We start from the raw sequence: 20,043 nt of genomic DNA, 5'->3' as shown, positions 1-20,043 counted from the left end.
ATTAGCCAGGCATGGTGGCGCATGCCTGTAGTCCCAGCTACTGGGGAGGAGGCTGAGGCAGGAGGATCGCTTGAGCCTAGGAGTCTGAGGTTGCTGTGAGCGAGGCTGACGCCACAGCACTCACTCTAGCCTGGGCAACAAAGCGAGACTCTGTCCCCCCCCCAGAAAAATAAAAAAGCTATTCAGATTCCAAGCTCTCACTTCATGTGTATGTTGCACAGGCTCAGATGAGCCATTTCCACCCATGGAAGCCACGGTGAGAAGGAGCAGTGGCTCGGACTGCTCCCCCCTTCAGTTCCGCAGAGCACCTGTGCTTGACTGCCCACGGCGGACCAGAGCGGAGTGGTGGGCTCCTCCTGCCACCCGCTGGGGGCCCATCCCCTCGAGCCAAGGACCAGAAGTAGAAGTGCTATTTTTGTTTTATCCTCTCAAGATTATCCTGCTTAGCTCTTAGGTAAAAGGTGTTGGTTCTTATTAATGTCAACAACAAATTGTCAGTAATCAGGGAACTAATTAGGAAACTAAATTAGGGTGTTTAAAATTCAAATGCAACAAATCAAGAGAAGCAAGAAAAGAATGGTGCTTTGCTGTGTTTGACATATTTGAGATTGTGAAAAAATGGCATGTTGTGGAAATTGGTTTTTTTCTAGAACAAAATTATTTGACATTCTTTAATAGTTAATAAGAGATATCTTTGAGGTTTTTTTTTTTTTAAAACAGATTCTCACTCTGTTGCCCAGGCTAGAGTGCCATGGCGTCAGCCTCGCTCACAGCAACCTCCAACTCTTGGGCTCAAGAGATCCTCCTGCCTCAGCCTCCCAAGTAGCTGGGACTACAGGCATGTGCCATCATGCCCGGCTAATTTTTTCTATATATATTAGTTGGCCAATTAATTTCTTTTTAAATTTATGGTAGGGAATGGGGTCTCTCGCTCTTGCTCAGGCTGGTCTCGAACTCCTGACCTTGATCAGTCTTCCCACTTCGGTCTCCCAGAGTGCTAGGATTACAGGTGTGAGCCACTGCGCCTGGCCTCTTTGAGTTTTTTTTTTTTTAATAGTTTTTAATGTGTGTGTACACACATGTACATGCTGGTGTATGTGTGTGTGTATGTGTGCTCGTGCATGCTGTCACTGTGTGTTAACATTAATTTCTGGAATATACATAATGTGAATACTACTTAAGTACATGTGTTAATTTTCTTTTAAAGAACAAATGCAGTCAGTAGAAAGCCACCTTACCTCATGACCCTTTCAGTAAGATTTGTACCCAATCGGAAGACATTAGCGCTAACAGAATTCACCAAAAAGAAAGAAAACCACAAAGGGGTTTGTGTAGCAGTTGGTGCATGGAAAATAGGACTTCATGTGTTCATCTTGTTAAACGAATCTGCCAAGGGAAAAGGGAAGGCCTGCTCTGTGAAGGTCATGGAATGAGCATGCCCAGAGAATCTGAGTCTTTGGATGATGATTAGGATTTCGGACAAAAGCCTTAAGCTACCCTGCCTTTCCTGCTTAAGCCCCTTCTCATGTCTTGCTCAAACATTGCGTTAGGTGCGTCACTTCGAATCTGCAAAATTAAGTAAATTGAAGTGGGTCACTAAAGTAATTACAGCTCAAGAACATGAATATGATTTGTTTTGTCATTAGTTAAAAATGAGTGAGGTCACCTCTGTATTGATATCTTGATTTCATTTGGCGTCTGGACATTCATAACAATGACAATAAGACATTTAGGAAGGGAGGGGGAGAGGCAGCGGGCCTTGCTACGTTTTTGCTCATCTTAGCTCGAAGTCCTCCTGAGATGCGAGCCTCCGTAACCCTGAGCCTCGGGAGAGAGTGTTGGAGATTTCCTCGGGTACACTCGGGGCTGTTGCTTTTAGGGAAACTGAGCTACGTAATCCTTTTGTTGTGAAAAGCATCAGAGAAGCAATAGCTGGTAGGTAATCATACTCCTCTGTGATTTCTACTGACATACATTTTTTATGTTAAAAAAAAGATTAACACATTTACCTGGTTAGGATTCATACTTCTATGTATTCCTGGAATTAGTTTCTAACACACAGTGGCAGCGGATGCACGCACACCTGTAAATTCATCTTGTGATGTTTAGATGCCTTCAAAGCCCCATACTGTATATTTCAAGATCAATCTTTCCAAGCCATCTGTCTGTCAGTAACGCCACGTTTCACATCTAGCCTCGGGTATTAGCAGCCTGGGTCCTCCTTGGAGCTATACTCCATGGCTTTGTCCAAAGATGCCATTTTGAGCGTTTGTACAACAGTAAAAGGAATCTTTAACTCCCTCCTTCAGAGTGTGTTATAAATTTGTGCAGAGCCTTACTAGAAGTTGAACGTTTTGAGGTAGACATAGCAAGAGAGGAAATCAAACCTTTTATTTAGAAGCCTTGGGCTGGGCGAAGTGGCTCACACCTGTAATCCTAGCACTCTGGGAGGCCGAGGCGGGAGGATTGCTCAAGGTCAGGAGTTTGAGACCAGCCTGAGCAAGAGCGAGACCCTGTCTCTACTAAAAATAGAAAGAAATTAATTGGGCAAGTAAAAATATATATAGAAAAAGTGAGCCGGGGATGGTGGCGCATGCCTGTAGTCCCAGCTACTCGGGAGGCTGAGGCAGGAGGATCGCTTGAGCCCAGGAGTTGGAGGTTGCTGTGAGCGAGGCTGATGCCACGGCACTCACTCTAGCCTGGGCAACAGAGTGAGACTCTGTCTCAGGACCAAAAAAAAAAAAAAAATAGTAGCCTAAATGCTTCTTGTTGAAGACTAGTAAATAAACTGGGAAATAAGGAATTATTGAAGTATTAATAATTACTGATGTATTGATGTAATAGCACCACATTTTTTTTGGTAACATCTTTGTCATCATTGTTCTTTTGCCCCAAAGCTCAGAAAAATAAAATGCTGTCAACCCACATTATTATTTTAAATTTGCTCGGTTGTCTAAAAGAACAGCAAACAGCTACTTTGAACTGGAAAGAGAGATGGATTAAAAATGTAGGTTTTCACTTATGAATAATTTTTGCGTGTGGTCCAAACTTTGGGCCTGAGATAGGGGTTTCCTTAAATGTCTGAGTGGCAGCATGGCTTCCATGGCAGGAGAATAATAGAAACCTGCGTAAAGTAAATCCACAGAGTATCATCTGTCTCCCAAGCACCCTGCAAAAAAAAATGATACATGCTAGATTTCCATATAGATCTCTCTTCGACAAATGATGCTATTTTCAGGGCAACAAGAAAGAGTAGGGGAGAAAGAAATTTGGTTGGAGGTGCCCGGAGAGATAAAAGAGACGCGTGAAAGTAGCTCATCAAAGCCCACTTTTTAGCAGCCACCTGTTGTTGGCAGAGGCAAGATGAATCACCAGTTTGGTTCCATGACAGCTTTTCTGAAATGAGAAAAAAGGGCCCCAGTAAATGCATGCAGCCTATTCCCATCATCCCTTTAATAACCTGTAATATTGTAGCAGGATATTTTTGTCACACACCGAATCTGATTGATGGTCTTGGCTATAAGACATTACAAGTGTCGAGTAAATTGACCGAACACCTAAACATACAAATTATTAAAAGGAAGGGGGAGCAGCCAGTGGCCCCCCTGGGGAAAGCAGGCAGGCTTTAGTTAAGATGATCCTATTTCCAAGTGCAATTTATAGTCTATTGACTTGTGGCAGTGTCTTTCTAGATGTGAGGAAATTGTCATACATTGCAAATGAGAAGCTGTTTTGACACCAGGAATCTCAGCGCGTGCCGGGGAGAAATGCTATCGGCCGCCTGGCCTGTTAAGGTTAAATGAAGTTGCATTGTTGCCCACAGACAGGCGTTCATTTCCTTTTCTTCCCTGCGCCATCCCCGTGTACAATTACTCTGATTAGGATGAGCAACAATGTGCTTCTGACACCCGTCGTATTGACAGCGTGCAGAGTTTTCCACTCAAGTGGCGCCGGTCATTACTTAGACTCTCGAGACATTGTGACAGGGAGACAGACGCATGCCTGCCAGTCAAGTACATCAGTGACAAAGAGGGCTCAGACCCCAGCCACATACCTCTAAATCAAAGCAGTCAAAGTCATCTCCACCGGAATATTAGGGACTTCATCCAGGGTGTGACACTCACAGCCTCTCGTGGAAATTTCTGGGCCTGGTTTGTCCGCTCTCTCCCCCGGCAGCCCTCTTGCTCTCTTTTCGCATTTTATTTTAGAATCATTTTGCAAGGTAGTTCATTTGTTCATTCAGCACAAACACTGACTGTTGACTCTGTTTACCTAGAGCACGAGGCAGCGAAAATGACCACGTCCCTTCTCACTTGGAGCTGGGCAGTTTTCGTTTGGGGTGTGACTTGGAAAGGCCTCTCCCAAGAGGGGACATTTGAACAAACCGTTGTATCGCGCTCATGTGGGTTGGAGTCCACATGGGGGTGGGCACCGTGAAGGTTCAAAGGCAAGTAAAACATGTTCCCTTGTCCTCAAGGTGCTTCCTGTTCAGTACTAAGGATAAAATATCCATATAAATCAATTCTTAATCCAGACTGGTGTGCCAAGCTGCCATCACAGAGGTTCAAGCAGAGTTCTGTTGGAATTCTTCCCTTTCTCTTCATCTCACAAATTCCCAGCTCTTCTTTTACCCATTTCTTGGGAACAACTCCTGAGGATGACTCTATTGCCCTAATTCTGTGTCAGTAATAGTACCCACAGCAGATGTTTTAGGAGTTGTCATTAGCTCTAGCTCTTTTTTTTTTTTTTTTTTTGAGACAGAGTCTTGCTTTGTTGCCCAGGCTAGAGTGAGTGCCGTGGTGTCAGCCTCGCTCACAGCAACCTCCAACTCCTGGGCTCAAGCGATCCTCCTGCCTCAGCCTCCTCCCAAGTAGCTGGGACTACAGGCATGCGCCACCACGCCTGGCTCATTTTTTCTATATATATATTTTTAGTTGGCCAATTAATTTCTTTCTATTTATAGTAGAGACGGGGTCTTGCTCTTGCTCAGGCTGGTTTCGAACTCCTGACCTCGAGCAATCCGCCCGCCTCGGCCTCCCAAGTGCTAGGTATCTCTGGCTCTTTGAATGTGGTGAATGTCACAGAATACTTGGCACCCCCAAGACCATCACATCTGACTTGCTTCTCTGCTTTCCTGCTCGTGTGTAAACAAGAAAAGCACCAGAATGGACGCACGTGAGTTGGCTACGTGGAATCCCCAGGAAGGCTGGGTAGCTCATGTTTAGTGGAATGCCAAAGGACAGGTCCAGGGTTAATCTGGGAGGGAGGGGTGCCATGGGGTACCTGGACTTGCATCCTCAGGTCCTCCTTGGTTAGGAAAAGACACTCTCCCAATTCTTCCCAGAGATGGTGGTGGCAAAGGTTGTGAGTGTTTATAGACACATATATATTTGTATATAAAATCCCCTTTGCAAATCTAGAGTATGAGTCAGCAGGGAAGAAAGGTTTTTGCCTTAGATTCCCATGATTGTTTTTTGTTTTTTTGAGGCAGAGTCTCACTCTGCTGCCCAGGCTAGAGTGAGTGTCGTGGCGTCAGCCTCGCTCACAGCAACCTACAACTCCTGGGCTCAAGCGATCCTCCTGCCTCAGCCTCCCGAGTAGCTGGGATTACAGGCATGCGCCACCATGCCTGGCTAATTTCTTCTATATATATTAGTTGGCCAATTAATTTCTTTCTATTTATAGTAGAGACGGGGTCTTGCTCTTGCTCAGGCTGGTTTCGAACTCTTGACCTTGAGCGATCCTCCCATCTCGGCCTTGAGGAAAACATAAGTAATGTGATTACTCTGTGTTTCTGTATGTGGGCGTGTGCATTTGTATCTATTAAAATAAAAGCATCCTTCTTTAAGAAAACACAAATGCAAATACATGAGACAAGATAATTGAAGGGATGATTGAATTACCAAAACATTTTTTTTTTTACTTTGCAAAAGATTCACATCAGACCCTTTAAATTAAATATAATTTTAATTTATATTTAAAATTACATGTAATACAACATAATTATATATTATATAATTGTGTCTTATAACCATATACTACATTAAATATTACTATGCAGTATTGTATATTAATGTATATGAGTTTCCTAACTACTTTAGATCAGATGTATAGTAAAATGAAGTGCCTTCAGTACATACTTTGGAAAATGATGCCACAGCTATAGCTGAAATGTTGGCCTTCGAAAACAGCGATTTGCAGCTTATAAGTATTTATTGGGAGATGGTTCGTATCTTAAAAAATGTCTTTAGAATTAGACTTAGAGGTGGCAGCCGCCATCTATTTAGCCCAGCTACACAACAAATGAAACCCTGGGGAATGGAACCTGTTTTAGATTCGGTTGCAGGAAACACTGTTTTTCTTTTTTTTAAGATGTGTTGAATTATGTGGTGAAGTTTCTAGCTCAATCCTTCAAAAGAGAGTATGCCTCCCCCCAACCCCCAATCACATCGCCTCTTACCTTAATTTACTAAAGATAACTTACTCTCTATCAACCACCTATGTGTCTTGTGAGCCTTATTGATCCTCAGACATGTGCGATGGCAGTCCTTGGCTAAGATAAAATTGGTTTAATGGTACCCTTGGCCCCCACCCCTTGTTTTTCTAACGAATACTTAAGCATGCAGAGAACACTGCAGGCCCCTTTCCCAATGCGGAGAGCGTTGTCTGGGCAGCTTACAATAAAAGACAACTCTTCCCACAGCCTCATCAATACCTTGATAGCTCTGGGCTAATGGAATCTTGTGACTTTCGGTTCTCATTGATAAGAGACCTTGCTACAGACATTGATGAGTAGGACATTCTCTGCCTGCACACGCTTCTCCTTACAGCTTGTCCCTAGAACGCGTTTTCAGGAGGGGGTCAAAGCTGCTACATTTCCGGCTGTAGCTCTTTCTTCCCTAAAGTTGGAGAGAAAATCATTTGTTTTGTTTGGTGATCATGTGCATTTGTTTTTCTCTCTGTCATTCTGCTACAAAATCAGAGGGAGTTTCCTCAGATCTAGAAAAAATTTTCATTCCTAAATGGAAAATGTTGACGTTTGTAAATCCATTTCTTTAAAGATTTAAGTAGCTCGTTTTTTTTTTTGTTGTTGTTGTTTGTTTGTTTTGAGACAAGGGCTTGCTCTGTTGCCCAGGGTAGTAGAGTGCAGTGGCATGATCATAGCTGCTCAATACAGCCTTGAACTTCTGGGCTCAACTGATCCTCCCTCCTCAGCCTCCCAGAGTGCTGGGATTATAGGCATGAGCCACCATGCCCAGGCTAGATTTTCTTTTTTATTTTATTTTATATTATTTTTTTTTGTGCATGTTGGCTATCATTGATAGATTTTCTTTTAAAAAAAAAACAGTGGCCAGGCTGGGCGTGATGGCTCACGCCTGTAATCCTAGCACTCTGGGAGACTGAGGTGGGTGGATCGCTCGAAGTCAGGAGTTCGAGACCAGCCTGAGCAAGAGCGAAACCCCGTCTCTACTATAAATAGAAAGAAATTAATTGGCCATCTAATGTATATAGAAAAAAATGAGCCAGGCGTGGTGGCGCATGCCTGGAGTCCCAGCTACTTGGGAGGCTGAGGCAGGAGGATCGCTTGAGCCCAGGAGTTGGAGGCTGCTGTGAGCGAGGCTGATGCTACAGCACTCATTGTAGCCTGGGCAACAAAGTGAGACCCTGTCTCAAAGAAAAACAAAAAAAAACAGTGGCCAACATTAGTGAGTAGCCACTACATGGGAAGTGTGTTACTAGGCATTTTACCTACATTACCTGACTTGATCTTCCCAGCAACCTGATAGGATGAGGCAGAACTAATATGGTCCACACTTTATGGAACTAATTTGGTCCACACTTTATGGAATGTGCATTGAGGCTTGAGAAGATTAAATACCCAGCTCAAGGTCAGCTGCCCAGTCAGTGGTGGGTGGGGATTGCAATCCAACTGTGATCCCAGTGTTTGGGGAGCTCACCCTTTGAGCTTTCAGGAGTGCTCCGTCTCTGGTGGGTGTTTAATGTTACCGAAAGCTGTGTTCTGGGAATAAAGCTGATGTCTTGACTGACAGTGCTCAGCAGGGCTCCGCTCCATTCATGTTAGGAACTTTAACCAGAAAGGACAACATTAAGCCTTGATCCAAACGTGTGGCGTTGCCAAAACGGCTAAATTATGCAAGCGAGAGATCTGGCAAGACTTGATCTTGCAACTCCATTTCGAAATATTCTCAATACAGGGGTTTTGAATAATATCACTTGTGTTTTTTAAATACCTTTGCGTTGCAGCAAGCTGCCCTACTTCAAGGGCTGAGGATCACGGAGTTTCCCATTTATTAATATGACCGTTCCGCCGCCTCATCTCTGACCACCATTTAACCTGTTTGGGTCAGTTTGGCATTACTTACTTTTCTCACTGGCCAGAAACAACAGGGTGCGCTGAGGCACTGTGAAGACCTAGTATTTGGGGGACTGAATGTGGATTTAATACCTAAAGAGGAAGCCTGGTGAAGGTCCCCAGAAAGACGTTTGAAAATGAGAGAATGGTGAAAGAACTTTGTAAAAATATTACGGGGGAACCTTGAGATTTAAACTGTGACTGCTTGTTTTTTTTTTTTTTTTTTGGCTACAATTTGCTTTGTCTCTTTCTCTAGAGTCCTGCTAATTGCTCTTGTTTCTTAACAGGTTAGGTTCCCGAAGGATGTTCAGAAGCCCCAAGTATTGAGAACTGTCAGCGTCAGCTGTTGGCGGTGAGTGACACTACCACTTTGTCCCACCTTGGTTGTAGTTATGCTGTTGTCTATACATAAAGTTCATAAATAAAGGCGCTCGATTCTTGCGACCACCAGTTGGAGTTGAGAACAGGACAGTCTAGAGGGCATTTGGGACTTCCGTTTCACGTCGAAGACGCCCCCCACCCTGTTACTTTGTTTAAAGAAAAATCTCGACCATTTGCTAATGGCAGGTTTTCTCTAGAAGCTTCTATAGGGTAGACGACTAACCAATAGCTAATTAATAAACATCCTTAAATAGAAAAAAAAATGGATTAGATGGTAAAAAAAAAAGAAAAAAGGGTAACCTTGGAGAATGAAAGCATGGTTTACAGGGAATGTGAAAAAGGTTCTGGGAGAGAGGGTTGCGGGAGGCATTCGTGGGAAGGGCTCCTTGAGTTAGCTGCCCTTGGGAAGTGAGAGTGGCCGTCACCTCTCATTATGGCCACTGGGTGTCACTCCAGGCAGCCCCTCAGCAGTCAAGGTTAAAACACTAGCAAGGGGACACGGCGAGAGGAGCCAAAGGGAAATAACGAAAGGAGCAAGAAAAAAGTGTCTAACTCTCTCAATACCCGTCAGGATTTTGAATGAGAGGGAAGAAAAGCACAGTGCTAAAAATAAATGGCGTCAGGTGGCATTCCGTTTGGAGTGAAGCTGGGGATCTTTAACATTTAGAAGCCTATGCCATCCCCCTCGGGTTAGTTCACGGAGGTGAGGGCACGGGTCAGACCAAAATCCAGCTAGATGTCCATTAATAACAGCATGCTATTAATATTTGTAATGATTTTTTTTTTTTTTTGTCCATACGGCCTAATTGCTTTCCAGAAAGGTCGTTCCATTTTACACTCAACGGGAAGCATTTTTTTTTTTTTTTCCGCCATCTGTTTCCCTGTGGTATTGGCAGTGTACAGGAGCGGATTACCCCAAAGTATGACCTGCGTACTTGCCTCTGCATTTTCATTCTGGCCAGGTGAGGACAGGTGAGGGGGGCGGTCAAGATGGTGCCTGCCAAGCTTGGCTGCACACTGGACTCAACTTGGGGAGCAGTTTGACATCCCTCGCCCTTCCTCTCTCCCTGTTTCGTCTGATAATTGGGTACATCTGATCCTTCTTTACATCTAGACACTTGTTCTCTGTCTTCCCATGATTCAGTTCTAATGTTGGGTGGGCGTCTGGTCTGGGAGTGGTGAGATTAAGAAGCAGAGGAGGAGGAAGAGAGTAGATTAGGTTAGCTGTCTTCTCTTCTCTTGTTCTGCCATTGCCTTCCTCAGCAGTGGTGCCCACAGGCTGAGAGGCAGACCCGGTGGCACTGTCCTCAGCCACAGCTCCACCCCATCTCCCCAGAGGGCTGTCTTCTGACTGGCGCGGTGGCTCACGCCTGTCATCCCAGCACTCTGGGAGGCCGAGGCAGGAGGATCGCTCAAGGTTAGGAGTTCGAAACCAGCCTGAGCAAGAGCGACACCCCGTCTCCACTAAAAATAGAAAGAAATTAATTGGCTAACTAAAAGTATATAGAAAAAAATTAGCCGAGCGTGGTGGCGCATGCCTGTAGTCCCAGCTACTCGGGAGGCTGAGGCAGGAGGATTGCTTGAGCCCAGGAGTTGGAGGTTGCTGTGAGCGAGGCTGATGCCACGGCACTCTAGCCCTGGTGACAGAGTGAGACTCTGTCTCAAAAAAAGGCTGTCGTCTTTCTCATCTGCAGTGTCAGTCCCAGCTCCTATTTTTTTCTGATGCTTAGAGAAACTCACCGTTTCTCTCTATAAAGATCGTCATCTTTTTAAATGAAGAGTATAAGTAAAAAACAAAAAAAAAAGGCCGGGCGCGGTGGCTCACGCCTGTAATCCTAGCACTCTGGGAGGCCGAGGCGGGAGGATCACTTGAGGTCAGGAGTTCGAAACCAGCCTGAGCAAGAGTGAGACCCCGTCTCTACTATACATAGAAAGAAATTAATTGGCCAACTAATATATATATATAGAAAAAATTAGACGGGTATGGTGGCGCATGCTTGAGCCCAGGAGTTTGAGGTTGCTGTGAGCGAGGCTGACGCCACGGCACTCACTCTAGCCTCGGCAATAGAGCGAGACTCTGTCTCAAAAAAAAAAAAAAAAGAATGAAGGAAGGAGCTTTCTTTTATTATAAAAATAATATATCTAGTTTTGGAAGACTTCAAAATCATAAAAAAAGGAAAGAAAAAAGCATTTCCTGGTATTTATTTAGCTTTAATTAAGATAACATCAAGCTCTCCTACTTTTTCCTCGTCTGTGTGATTATCATTTGTTGTTGAAAATTTTCCTTCATGATTTTTGATTGCTGCCTAATATTCATTGAGTCGATGCATGCTAATTTAAGTATTTTTTCACTGCTGGACATTTACGTTCCCTTAATTTTTATCAATGACCAGTGTATTTGTTACCTATTGCTGTGTAACTAATCACTATAAAACGTATTGACTCAAAGGACAATCATTTACTATCTCACAGTGTCTGTGGGTCAGGGGTCTGCGTGCAGCTAAGATGGGTGCCCCTGGCTCAGGGTCTCAGCCCTGGAGTCTTGAGCTGTGCCCGGGGGCTGCAGTCACATCAAGGATCTATTAATACTTGAGGTCACAGGCGTCCTCCAACTGGGGCCCGCGGGCCACGTGCGGGTGTTTCTGCCCCTTTGTTTTTTTACTTCAAAATAAGATACGTGCAGTGTGCATAGGAATTTGTTCATAGTTTTTTTTTTTTTTAAATATAGTCTGTCCCTCCAACGGTCTGAGGGACAGTGACCTGGCCCCCTGTTGAAAAAGTTTGAGGACCCCTGCTGGGAAGATTCACGTTCAAGCCCACTAAAGGAGGCTGTCGGCAGGCCTCAGGGCCTCACCAGTTATTGGCTAGGGAAATCACGTCCTTGCCATTTGAGCCTCTCCATAGGGCAGCTCACAGCATGACAGCCAGTAAATGGACCAATGAGAGAGTAAGAAAGAGAACTGGAGACAGGAGCCACAGTCTTTTTTTTTTTTTTTTGAGACAGAGTCTCACTTTGTTGCCTAGGCTAGAGTGAGTGCCGTGGTGTCAGCCTCGCTCACAGCAACCTCCAACTCCTGGGCTCAAGCAATCCTCCTGCCTCAGCCTCCCGAGTAGCTGGGACTACAGGCATGCGCCACCATGCCCGGCTAATTTTTTCTATATATATTAGTTGGCCAATTAATTTCCTTTCTATTTATAGTAGAGACGGGGTCTTGCTCTTGCTCAGGCTGGTTTTGAACTCCTGGCCTCGAGCAATCCTCCCGCCTGGGCCTCCCAGAGTGCTAGGATGACAGGTGTGAGCCACCGCACCTGGCCCAGAGTCTTTTTCTGATCATGGTATCTCCCCTGCCAGGGAAGTATCCAAGGTGTTTTTGTAACCTCGCCTTGGGAAGGGATGTCCACATCATCCCCTCTGTCCCATTCTGCTCACGAAATCCAGCCCGCACTCCAAGGAAGGCAATAGCCTGAGCATGTGAATACCAGGGGACTGGATCTTTGGGGACCACCTTGGAGCTGACCTTCCATAATAAGAGAGTGAACATTCCGTGCATCTCTGAACATGATTACTATTGTACACATATCACTGGAATTTAGTGTGTTTCCAATTTTTTAAATATAACAATTGACGAAAAGGACATTTTATATTTATGTTATTGAACATTTTGCATCACTAAAATTTTTTACAAAGCTTATTGAACATTTTATGAGAGTGCACAGCATTGAGTGACATCCTTGATAGATTTCTAACAGTACAGTATTTATGTTTTTAAGGAATTTGGTCTCTATTGCCCAATTGCTTTCCAGAAAGGTGGTATTATTTTACGTTAAATGGAGAAGAACATTTTCCCCCATCTGCTTCCTTGCAGTATCAGCAGTATATACCGTGTTTCCCCGAAAGTAAGACCTGCCCATAAAATAACCCTTAGCAGGATTTCTAAGCATGTGCATAATAGAAGCCCTACCCCAAAAATCAGCCTAAGTAATGGGCATGGCTATGAAAATCAGCCCTGGTGTTGGGCGTGGTTATCAAAATCAGCCCTAGTGATGGGCGTGGCTATGAAAATCAGCCCTAGTGATGGGTGTGGCTATGAAAATCAGCCCTAGTGATGGGTGTGGCTATGAAAATCAGCCCTGGTGGTAGGCGTGGCTATGAAAATCAGCCCTAGTGGTGGGCGTGGCTGTGAATACCAGCCCTGGTGATGGGTGTGGCTATGAAAATCAGCCGTAGTGATGGGCGTGGCTATGAAAATCAGCCCTAGTGGTGGGCGTGGCTATGAAAATCAGCCCTAGTGGTGGGCATGGCTGTGAAAATCAACCCTGGTGATGGGCGTGGCTATGAAAATCAGCCCTAGTGATGGGTGTGGCTATGAAAATCAGCCCTGGTGATGGACATGGCTATGAAAATCAACCCTAGTGGTAGGCGTGGCTATGAAAATCAGCCCTAGTGAGGGGCGTGGCTGCGCAGCGCATCTGCACAACCCATGCGTGTTGTCGAGGAGCGGGAAAGAACAGGAGCAGCCCTTCTCATCCGCCCCGTGAGAGCTCTAGTGCTCGACAGGAGAGATTGGGGCCGGTGGCTCTAAAGGAAACAGAGTCGCAAGACATTCAGGATGGGATTTGGGGTCTGGAGAGTGAGGATGATGTTCCAGAAGAAGACGACCTCACTCTATTTGAATCAGTGTAGATGGTTGCACCGCACTTAAAAACAATAACACATCCCCTGAAAATGTGCCCTAGGGTGTCTTCTTGAGGGAAAATAAATATAAGACCCTGTCTTATTTTCGGGGAAACACGGTATTTCTTAGTAAACTTCACAAGAGTTGAATACTCTCTTTAGAATAAGGAGGCAAGGAGAAGAAAAACCAAAACGAAACAATAACAAAAAACCAAACCAGACTGGATTCAGTTTTGGAGTAGATTACGAAAAAGTGAAAAACACAATTAGGGTAGAGGATTGAGAAGATCACTTCTTGCAAAGTGAGAGGAGAACAAACGAAGCAGTGTTAAAACTTCCCCGGGTATTGTTTGAGTCCCTGGTGTGCTGCTGGGACCCCAGCCATTTGATACTGGCAGAAATCTTCAGTCCTTCAAATTTTCACTCCAGTTCTTCAGGGACCTGTGTAAAAATCTCCTCCTTTTGGCCCTGCCTTTCCCTGTGTCGCTCCACTGTGCTGACATGGACACCACTAGTAATTTGAAGCTGTAGAGGGAAGAGAGGCTCTGAAAATAGGAGTCTTGACCTCCACTGCCCGGCAGACAGAGGAAAAGAGCAATTCAACTATAGCAGGAACCATGTGTTTCTAGAATTCCATGTTGGCATTTGTCTTGACAACTTAGGAATGCTTTGGGCTGCATGTAGCAGCAATACTGACTAACACTTATGATTGCAACATACTCATTTATTAACACACTTAAAAAGAAGACTGGTTGCTGGAGTTGTTGGTTTGGCTGCTATCCACTGTTATCGTGGAGCTCAGCTCTTTCCATCCTTCTGCTCTGCCTTTTTTGGTGGGTATTTTTGGCTTTGTGCTTACTGTCTCCTGGTTTCAAAGAGGTTGCCATAGCTCCAGTCATCATGTCTGAATCCAAAACAAGAAGGGAGAAGCGGCGGGGAGGAAGGTATCCCTTTGTTTCCCTCTCTCTGTTATGAGGAAGAAGAGTTCTCTGAACGTTCAGAGCTTGTGCTTGCTTGTGATTGGCTGGAACGTGCTGCATGGTAGCCACTAGCTGGAAGGAAGACAGAGAAAGGGGCTTGTAACCACTGAGTCAATCAGCCAAGACTGTCATAAAGTTCTGGACACATATTCTAATAGCAACATTGATTTATATGGTGGGGGAATTTCTATAGTATTTTAGGCATAAGAGTAACTAGTAAGTTCAGCCGAACTCCTATGTCTTATGGTACATGTAGCCTGCATTTTCAAACTATTTTTTATTTATTTATTTTTATTTTTTTTTAACAGCAAAAGATAAGTCTTCAGACAAATCAAACTATTGACATAAAAATGTATCTTTGGAAAAAATTTGCTTATAAGTTGGACGTGATCTGTAGTGTATTACTTTTTTATTTTAAGATTTAAAAAAAAATAATCATTTCCTGGCCTTTTTGTTATGAAAAGCGGTCCGTTTGTCATTCTGTGGTGAACGTATCTTGCTCTTAGTCTGTAAACCTATATCTTGCTCTTGCTCTATAATCCTATCTCTCTCTCCTCCATGAACCTCGTTTTGCACTTAAAAAAATCATTTCCTAAAGCCTTTTTCAAAGATTAAGTTTTATGCTGACAAAGTAGTTAAACTATGTATGTTGATGAGTTTCCTGAGTGAGCACGAATATATGGCATAACTCTTCTGGAATTAAGATATGATGATACATGGGGAATAGTATTTTAATCTCATTGTAGAGAAACATTTTCAAAACCCAAATGGGATCTTGATTTTCTTCCATACTGGAGCACTTGGTGCCTAAGTAAGATTCTTACAAGTAGAGGGAGGAAAGAACTATGGCTTGAATCACGCTTTGGTTTGGGGTTTGCACTTCTAGAGAACTTCTGTTCTCTGAAAGGTATTATTTCCTCCTGAGTAATTTCGGCAACTATTACCAAGAAAGTTGAGACTTTGTACTTGACAGGAGAGGTTACATTTTGAGGCTTTCCAGCGTGAAAACTGAGCAAACGTTTATTAGCGCATGTTCCAATTTCTCATAAATGTTTTAAAAATTAAAAATAGATGCTTTGATTGCATAATGGCCTTTTTTATTTTACTTCTCATGTACAAGAAATATATGTGTGCATATATAAATTATTATTTTTATTTGAGACAGTGTATCGCTTTGTTGCCCAGGCTAGAGTGAGTGCTGTGGCGTCAGCCTCGCTCACAGCAACCTCAGACTCCTGGGCTCAAGCGATCCTCCTGCGTCAGCCTCCTCCCGAGTAGCTGGGACTACAGGCATGTGCCACCATGCCTGGCTAATTTTTTCTATATATATATCTTAGTTGGCCAATTAATTTGTTTCTATTTTTTTAGTAGAGATGGGGTCTCGTTCTTGCTCAGGCTGGTTTCGAACTCCTGACCTTGAGCAATCCGCCCGCCTCGGCCTCCCAGAGTGCTAAGATCACAGGCGTGAGCCACCGCGCCCGGCCCATATATAAATTATTAAATTAATCAAGCTTAAATTGAATATGAGCATCTCAGTGGAGTAATGTCTTCTGTCATTACATCTTTAATGTTCCCTCCTAGAGCTCCAAGGAAGTAAAGACCTTGGGCCTGTGTGCGTCTCCTGACTTCTGGAAGACTTCATTCATTCACCAAGAATTTGTTGGGCCCCTTGTTTGTGTCAGGCACTGGGCTGGGCTCTGTGGGCTGTAAATTAGAGCTAGTGCATGCTTGTCAGTGTTTATGATATCTGAAAAGGCGAATAAACCAGGATCGGAGTGAGGAGGATGAGTTTAGGGCTAGGTGAGCACAGGGTGTCGTGTGAGCTCCTTGAAATAAATAAATAAAAGCCCCTTAATTAGCTCCTCCAGTTTTTAAAAAAATTTTATTTACGACTACACGTTTTCTAAAAAAATCAAACTTTCTTTTCCCCTGAACTCCAAACATTTAAAACCTCAAACAAACAAAGAAAAAAAGAGCACTTTAAAAGAGATTTATGTCGTAAGTTGCCATATCATTGATGGATTTAGCTTTCTTTTCTGTTATCTAGTTTGAAAACTTTTGCAGATTTTGATAGTTTGAAAGCGAGGTACACCTCAAAACATAAATATGCATTTTCTGTTTGGTTACGTCATCAGTCTCCTTGAGTTATTAAACCTAAAAGGAGTACAGAATAGGAATAGACCCAGTAGCTCTGCTATGATGAATAGTCTCTTGATGTTTCTAGGATGAGCAAGGCATTTGAAGATACTTTTCCCCTGAATATTGAAGTCCTATGGAAAATTTTTATAAAATCAGAGTTTCAGAATCTAACTTCTAAACAGTCCAAAGGAAAAACAATCTCTCATTCAGTGATGCACGTTTTTAGAAGCCATTAAAAATACTGGATACTTTTAAAAGTAATGTTAAGTCCCCAAATAATGGTTGAATATAAGTCTTGGAGTAACCAAATTCACACGCATGTGGTTAGCTCTTGTAAGAAAATGTTAAACGTGACCCAAGTCTAAGAGATCAAATTAAGCATTATTTAAAGGTGCTGGGTAAGGATGGAGTTGGGGGAGGATTCTTTCTAGAATCAGAAGGATGCAAGTCAAACTCAATATGTCAGAACAAGAAGGGGGGGCGATGGCATTTAGTCATTTTAAGAGAGAGAAGGAAAAACATTTATTTATGGCTAAATACATCAGAATGCTTATTTGACTTGCGTGCATTGTTAAAATCCAATAAAAGCAAGCAGATTTTGAATAAACCAACCTCAGATTATCTGACAATTTTAATGAAGAGCGGTAGGAAGCTCAGTGGCCCAGAGAATGGCCGTCTGAAGTGCATCTTGTTTTGAATAAACCAATATCAGCTTAATACGAGTTGACGGGCGATGCTCGTCGTATGACAAATGGAAATGATTTTCCTTTCTGGAGTGTTTTGATGAGCATGGAGGAAAGACTACAACAGAACGTCGAATTTCCATACTCTTGAGCCTGGACGAGTGAGGCCCCGGCAGCGGCCAGCTCTGGGGAAGTGCTTTCAATTAGATTTCGGTTCGTCATGCCTGCAAGCCGTTGTTCTCTTGGATCTCAGAATGTCACGTCGCTGGGATGGCTGGGACAGAGTGCTGTGTGGGTGACAGCCCTGGTAGACCTGGTTCAGTAATGTTAAGAAACCACTGAGCGTGCGGTGGGACCCATTTGTCACTGGGACCCATGGCAAAACCGAGTGTATTCATACCCACAAGACGTTTCAGTACTCCTCATGAAGGACTCGAGCATTAGCATCACCTGGAGAGGCTTTTATTTTTATTTATTTGTTTATTTATTTTTTATTTTTTTAGAGACAGAGTCTCACCCTGTTGCCCGGGCTAGAGTGAGTGCCGTGGCGTCAGCCTCGCTCACAGCAACCTCAATCTCCCGGGCTCAAGCGATCCTCCTGCCTCAGCCTCCTCCCCAGTAGCTGGGACTACAGCCATGCGCCACCATGCCCGGCTAATTTTTTCTATATATATTAGTTGGCCAATTAATTTCCTTTCTATTTTTAGTAGAGATGGGGTCTCACTCTTGCTCAGGCTGGTTTTGAACTCCTGACCTGGAGTGATCCTCCTGCCTTGGCCTCCCAGAGTGCTTAGGATTATAGGCGTGAGCTACCACGCCCAGCCTGGAGAGGTTTTTTAAAAATCAGCCTTGAGACCAACTGGACAGAACATCCAGGAATGGAGGCTCAATTTTAGCATCCTAAGTCTTTCCAACCGATATACTGCCATATTCTATGCTTGTGAATGCATATGTATCTTAGCTCCCAAAGAGGGTATTTTTTTTTTTTTTTTTTTTGAGACAGTGTCTCACCCTGTTGCCCAGGCTAGAGTGAATGCCGTGGTGTCAGCCTCGCTCACAGCAACCTCAAACTCCTGGGCTCAAGCGATCCTCCTGCCTCAGCCTCCTGAGTAGCTGGGACTACAGCCATGTGCCACCATGCCCGGCTAATTTTTTCTATATATATTAGTTGGCCAATTAATTTCCTTTCTATTTTTAGTAGAGACGGGGGTCTAGCTCTTGCTCAGGCTGGTTTCGAACTCCTGACCTTGAGCGATCCTCCCGCCTCGGCCTCCCAGAGTGCTAGGATGACAGGTGTGAGCCACCACACCCAGCCTGGAGAGGTTTTTAAAAATGTAATAAACCTTGAGACCAATTGGACAGAACATCCAGGAATGGAGGCTCAATTTCAGCATCCTAAGTTCTTCCACAACCCATATACTGCCATAGTCTATGCTTGTGAATGCATATATATCTTAGCTCCCAAAGAGGGATTTTTTTTTTTTTTTTTGAGACAGACTGTTGCTTCGTTGCCCAGGCTAGAGTGAGTGCCATGGCATCAGCCTCGCTCACAGCAACCTCAGTCTCCTGGGCTCAAGCGATCCTCCTGCCTCAGCCTCCTGAGTAGCTTGGACTACAGGCATGCGCCACCATGGCCGGCTAATTTTTTCTATATATATTAGTTAGCCAATTAATTTCTTTCTATTTATAGTAGAGATGGGGGTCTCACTCTTGCTCAGGCTGGTTTCGAACTCCTGACCTGGAGCAACCCGCCTTGCCTCGGCCTCCCAGAGTGCTAGGATTATAGGCGTGGGCCGCCGTGCCAGGCCCCAAAGACTTTAAAAAAATCTGTTCGAGGCACATTGTCTAAGTGAATATTACATGGTCCCATGCAACATGCACCCAGAATGGGAAAAGAAGCCGTGTTGGTTTTAGCTTGCATTTCCTGCTTCATGGGCCATCGCTGTGTGCTGCCGCTAGAGAGGCCTCTGGAAGCTCGTGACTGGTAGCATGTTATTCCAGCTTGAGGAAAAGGTTGGGGGAAGGAGGTCTCCTCTCCCCTAAAGAGGAGACACCTGAGAGAGTGGCTTCAGGAAAGCACTGGAGGTGGCTGCTGTTTTTCTCCAGGTGTTGGATCTGACTGACGGCCCCTGTCTGAACTTCCCAGTCATTTGCCGTTTCATTAGCTGCCAGGTTTTCAATTTCTGCCTCTTGGAAGTTACACCGCTTTGAACAAGTCCCCGCAGTAATTGAATTTGCCGCAGAAATAGAACACTGGAAAATTTCATTTTCTTCTTCCCTGCATGAAGGCAAGCAAGCAGGCAGGGCGCACACATACCCCTGCTGGGCTGCTTCTCTCCCTCCTTCCCTGGCTCCGGTTCCCCTCCCTGCCCCCCTCCCGTGATGCTCCCGTCCTGCTCCCCAGGCAGGTATACAGTGGCACAAAAAGGCCTGCCTTCAAATCATCTCAGAGTGCATCAGCCTGTCACTTTGTAATTTTCTTCTAAATGCCTTCCACAAATAATGGTTTTCAAAATGAGCATTAACAGGCTTGATTACATGAAATTGTCCTTTTAATTTACACCAGGATTCTATTGATCACACAAGTGCAGATTAAAGTGTTCAATGAAGCCCGTGATGAGGTATTAACCAGCTAAGGGTCCTCCAGGGGCCGCCCGGGAGGCCAGGAATATGCTAGAAGTGTACAGTTATTTCCCCATAATGAAGTGGCACTATGCGAAGGCATGAATCGCTGGCAGGAAGAATAGATCGGAGATGATGAGCTCTTCAAAGTCATTTCTCCCTCACTCATTCAGCCTCATGCCCAGATCC

The 20,043-nt window shown here is 44.3% G+C and overlaps 1 long non-coding RNA gene across 3 annotated transcripts in view; it reads left to right on the top strand.

Moving 5' to 3' along the window:
- Window positions 1–20,043, top strand: part of LOC105874795 (uncharacterized) — a 176,935-nt gene that overhangs the window by 47,856 nt on the left and 109,036 nt on the right. For all 3 annotated transcript variants that reach the window (XR_012915733.1, XR_012915734.1, XR_012915735.1), the window contains exon 2: window positions 8,662–8,726. This is a non-coding gene — a long non-coding RNA (uncharacterized LOC105874795). The remainder of the gene's footprint in view (window positions 1–8,661; window positions 8,727–20,043) is intronic.

Source organism: Microcebus murinus, chromosome 29, assembly GCF_040939455.1.
Source record: "Microcebus murinus isolate Inina chromosome 29, M.murinus_Inina_mat1.0, whole genome shotgun sequence".
Classification (NCBI taxonomy): Eukaryota; Metazoa; Chordata; class Mammalia; order Primates; family Cheirogaleidae; genus Microcebus; species Microcebus murinus.
Note: the sequence above shows the minus strand (reverse complement) of the source record. Positions and strands in the feature narration are given on the sequence as shown.